Genomic DNA, 6000 nt, shown 5'->3' with positions numbered 1-6000 from the left:
ATGAGAATAATTCAACTTCTTACCAGTCCAAACTTATTTAGGGATGCCTCCATCCAACGTTGTAGTTGGAGATCGATTTATAAGATAGCAAGTTGTGCTGAAAACTTCTATGCAAAAATGCTTCTCCAAACCAGAATTGGACAACATAGTCCTCACAATTTCCATAGTGGTGTGATTCATCCTTTCTGTGACAGCATTCTTTTGAGGAGTACCAAGGACAGTCTTCTCATGCTTTATGCCAAACCTGTTACAATATTCCTTGAATTGATTTGAGCAATATTCTACACCATTATCTATTCTCAAGAACTTGAGCAATTTGTTAGTCTCTATTTCAACAACAACATGGATTTTTTTAAATATTCCAAACACTTCACTTTTACTTTTCATAGGGTAGGCCCAAAACTTCCTCGATGCATCATCTATAAATGTTACAAAATATGATGCTCCTCTTAATGACTTAATGTTAACAGGCCCAAACACATCTAAGTGTATCAATTCTAAAAAAAAATTCTTTTTATCATGGCCACCTCTAAGGAATGAACCCCTTCTTTTTCTACCATATATACAATGCTCACAAAATATCAAGATTGTAGGATGTCAAAACTGGTAGTAAATTTTTACCAACAAGGAATTTTAAGCCCTTCTTGCTCATGTGACCCAAGCACTTATACCACAAATATGTTAAATTTACTTCTTTTGTGACAACATCCAAATTTGTTTTCCTATCATTACCTCAAATGTGTATAATGTTCCTTTCTTGGGTCCTTTGGCCACGACCAATGCTCCCTTGCTAATTTTCTAGCCTCATTTCCCAAAGCTTGCGGAATAGCCTTCATCATCCTACCATCCCATAGAGATCAAACTCATACACATTTCTCATACATGCATGACCTATTTCAAAAATATATCTTTTCCATCCTTCATCTTGATTTGAACATCTCTCACTCCAACAATACTGCAAAAATGATTATTCCCCAAATTCACTTTACCATAATCACCAGGATTATATGCAACAAAACTATATTTACATTGGGTTACATGGTAATATGCCCCAAAGTTAAGGATCCAATCAAAGCTACTGCTAGATGTATATAAACATGCATTCTCTACTGAAACAGTAAACAACACATCACCATCTGTGACTACAACAATAGTCTCATGCTCGTTTGTGTTGGATGACTTGTGATTTGTACTGGCCGGCCTCCGATCCTTTTTTCCTTTCTCCAAGACTCAACATTCTTTCTTCACGTGCCAAAGTTTTCCACAATTAAAGAATATGACCCTGCCCCTCCTTCATTTTGATCGTCCTCTCGACCTTGATCACCCTTGTCGGCCTCGATCAATTCTCCTACCACGATCAGCTAGACCTAGAGCTTTTCCTCCCTGGTTTTCTGTAATTGACTTGTGTCGCAACTCCTCGTTCATTTAACTATTGTTGACATTATCAAACTTTAAGGTCCCTACAGTTTCTGAAGTGCTCATAGCTACAGTTAAATTTTCCCAACTATCTAGCATAGAACACATTAGCAAGATAGCTCTAATTTCATTATCTAAAATGATTTTAACAGAGGCAAGCTTACTAGTGATAATATTAAATTTCTTCAAGTGCTCAGCAACTGAATCACCGGCCTTCATCTTGAGATTATAAAGCTTCTTCATCAAGAACACTTTGTTTGATGTCGTGTTCTTCTCATATAGATCATGTAGCTTCTTCCATAATCCTTTTGTCGTCTTTTCTCCGGACACATTGAAATACACATTCTTTACTAGATATTGGTGGATTGTTGCAATCAACTTTCTATCTAGATTATTTCACTCTTCATCTATCATCGATGAAGGTTTCTTTGTTGTGCCCTCAATAAGAAAATATTAATCCTTTAAAATCAATATATCCTCCATATATAATTTCCATAAGGTAAAATTAGCCCCACTCAACTTCGTGTTAATTACTGTTGTCTCCATTCTCAATAAAATCAATGCCCAAAAATCAAACTCCTCTTACAAAATAAGACTTCACAAGAAAAACCTTTTTTAAAATAAAAGGCCAAAAATTAATTTCTTTAATAAAAAACAATCAACCTCGAATTTAATAAACTATGCTTTTATATTAAAAAACATCAAATCCAACATTACAAATGTGTAGGGCCTACTATAATAATAAATTAAAAAACACCTTCCCACACACGTTCGCTTCACTCTTCACACATATGTCCATACATTCAATATTCAACCAAAAAAACTCATAAAAAGCGTTGAACGCCTTTCAATGTTCTTCTTTTAAAAAACAAAAACCTGTAGCTTACAATGTCAGCCGCAGCATTGTCTGTTGCAGCCACGATATTGATGTTGTGTGACAGCCACTCAATCAGACGTTGCAACAACTGTTCTATTTTTTTTCATGTGCAACAGACTCACAAAGGCCCCCGACAGCTTAACATCATGAAACAGAATGACACCCACAGACACGTAGGGCCTGAAAGTTCTTAGAAGCTTTAGCAACATGAGGCTTTTGAGCAAAGACAGTTAGCAGAGCAACTTGCATGTGAAGAGATTCGAACCCTCGAAGAGCAGAGATCTAGGCTCTGTCTCGTACATAGCACCAAAAATCATTTCATTGTGAGCAACATGGTATTTCTCAGCTCTCATACCAGCGGATAGGAGCAAAACAGATCACAACGACAAATTATTGCAAAAATGGAGAACACAAGAAACAAGAATGGAGAATTAAAAAGGCAGAGACTTTTATTATTCATGGCCTTGCCTCGGCTTGGATTTCTCAGGCAGAGGAGAGATTACCAATTTATAGATGAAAGAAGTTCTAGAATTCTCTAATTCTTTCATGTGGAATACATAACTACACAGTGCAACAAAATGACGGTGTAGTAGGTTGGAGTCGGTGATATCTTTCGGCATGGGCGGCGGAGAGAAGACGATTGAGGACGATGCCGAAGTCTTCATTGTGGCTTCATGTTTAACCATTAATGGATATGACGGATCAAGTTTTACTGGAAATCAAGACCCTGGTCTCTGTTTAAATTTTTGGTCGTGCCATTGTCTAGAATGGCCACAATATTACTCCACAATATAAAGACAAAATAATTATTTATTTATATTTAAAAAATTTACCAAAATGTTATTAACTTAACAAAAATACTTATAGCTAAAAAAATTTTATTGTTTTTTATAAATCTAAATTTTATAGTTTTAAAGTTAAAATTAATCAAATTTTTTTCAAAGGTGAGTCAACAAAACCATCCTCTTAATCACTTGTAATGAAGAACCATCCTCTTAATCACTTGTAAAGAAAAGACTTTCTTAGGCTCACGAAGAGATGAGGTGTGTTTAAAGACATTGTTGTTGGTTAGTAGGACCAATTAACATGGAATCATCTATATTAAATTATTTATATTACAGAAAAATATAATGGGAAACATTATGGATTGTGATAAACCTTCAATTATAAAACTACTTGTAATTTGACTAAGACAAGTTTACTTGAACCACTCTAACAAACCCCCTTTAAACATGACTTTGGGAGATTAACGTGGTCTCGATCCTTCATCATCCATCTCACTTGAGATCTCTCATAGCTCAATTCAAGCAATTCAAGGTAGAGTACTGGTACATGATACCAGGTCACTTGCCATATTGGTATCTATCCAAGTGGTCCATTCCACAACCATGTGCTACTGCACCACATATGTGTCTGATCAAAGCCTTAAACCCTTACAACAATCGGTGTTTCTAAGCATGATGTATGCTTCAACAATATGTCTTACAACTTCCTAGGGAAATCCACTTTCCTTGGACCAAAACCTTTAGGGTGTTCACACACCATTGGTATTATCAAACCACAAGGCTCTCAATTGCAAGCTAGCTCCTTCACTATCCTTAAACATCATTGATTGTCTCACTACATTTGTAGCTTTGGTGATCCATGCTTTGACCTGGTCTTTCTCGCTACTTAAACTCTTTCCTTATGTCCATACTTTGAGTATATTTATATTGTGCCTCAACTCAACAACCTACGAGGCTGCCCTTCCTATGATAAACAAATTCCACAAACTCGCTTTGACAATTTTGAATCTACTATATTTTCTTATTGTAACATTATCTCATGATCTAGCTCTAACTTTGATACGAGTTGTGAGGATAATGAAACACCGAAGAGGTGGTAACTAAAGACATTGTTGCTAGAATCTCATTGGTCACCAAAACCAAATGACATGGAATCAGCTATATTAGAGAATAATATGATGATAAAAAACTATGTATTATAATAAATTTGGAGCTCAAAAATAACTAATAACTTATTGAGTCAAATTTAAAAAATTTCAATAATATTTATATAACCATCACCATTAAATAAATTTTAAATAACTTAATTAATCAAATATGTCAACCACAGATATTTAAAAAAAAAAATCAAAATAAAAATAAATAAATAAATATTGTTATTCTTCAATATCTTTATAATTGATTTATTTCAAATAATTCTAAAGAGAAGAAGACCTCGTAAACACTTCAAATAATGTCGACGTGACACTTGCAATTGCCGTTTGCGATGAGTTTTCAATTTCCAACCATACGGGTCGTACTGCTCACTCCAAAAAAATTCCGCGAAAGATCTCGCACAGACTTTCCACGATGACGATATAGTTAACATTTCAATATAGGTTGGCTTTTCAGTTTCATTGGTGGGAAAATTGTTAGGGTGATTTGTTCGTCAAATAAAAAAGAAAATATTTGTAAAAGTATCAAATGGTTTGGTTTAAATTGTGAATTTTGATGTGAAGTGTTAAAACAATTAAATTTGATAAATATATTTGTTTTCAAATTCCAACCCCAGTTCAGACTGTGGTCTAACAGTTAATTTTTGTGATCATATCCAATTGAAATTAGGTGAATGTAATGATATTTAACATATAATAATTTTTGGTTCGAATTAATTTTCACGGTTTGAAATTAGTTTTTGATTTTTTGGTAGGAAAGAAAATATATATTAATTTTCTATAAAAAAAATTGTTTATATAAATCTGCTGGATGTAATGGACAATACATGATGTACTGTAAATTGAAAAGGAAAATTTAGTAACTAGTTTCCTAAAACTGGAAATTAGTTTTTGATTTTATCTATAGATTCAGCACAGCTACACACTTCAAGATATTTGATAGTGGAGAGTTATAATTCAAATTTGTCATTCCAACTATTCACTACCAAATCTACTAAATTCTAAACAACTTTGACCAAACAATATTCCTTAATAACTTCACATATATAATAACCAAACCATTAATCAATTTAATCTCCAAACTATCATTCTTATAATTTGGATGGTTTTGTATTTAGTTAGCCATAAATTATGCACAACAAGATTTGGATGTTTTCAGACTTCATGCACCATATTTAAATTAATAAAGTTGTAGTGTTCTGATTATCATTATTATCATATCAATGGTTCAATTTAAATTTAAATTTCATTTGAAATGAAATTAGTGATATATAATTTAATTAGATTTTAATAAAAGTTTGAATTGTGTAATTCAAATGTTATAATGATTTTATATAAAAATATATTTTAAATAATAATAAATCACAATTTTATTCAAAATTGAATACCAAAAAATCTCTTAATTAAATTACACTTTTAAATAACAATTAAAATACACAATTTACTAATTTTTATTATTTTTATTTAATTTTATATTTAAATAATTTTTTAAAATAGTTATACAAATTAAAATTATAAATTTAATATGTACACGTTTCTTCCTTAGTATTCTAGATTTTCAGGTTGTTCTAAATTCAATGTTTTCCCCTCGCAGAAATAATAGAAAAAATTATGTTGTAAAAAGCAAACTATATTTACTTTACGAGTTTATAATTTAGTTGAACGTCTTAGAATTGCAAAGGTTACTCAGAAATAAAGGTGGAGGTCTTAGAATGCTGTAGTCTAATCAGATTGTATTTTTGCTTTGAAAATTATGGAAATTTGGGCG

Source organism: Pinus tabuliformis, chromosome 4_1 (assembly GCF_031772625.1).
Source record: "Pinus tabuliformis cultivar Carrire ecotype Pingquan chromosome 4_1, CPIR1, whole genome shotgun sequence".
NCBI classification, from domain to species: domain Eukaryota; kingdom Viridiplantae; phylum Streptophyta; class Pinopsida; order Pinales; family Pinaceae; genus Pinus; species Pinus tabuliformis.
This window is presented reverse-complemented; position numbering follows the sequence as displayed.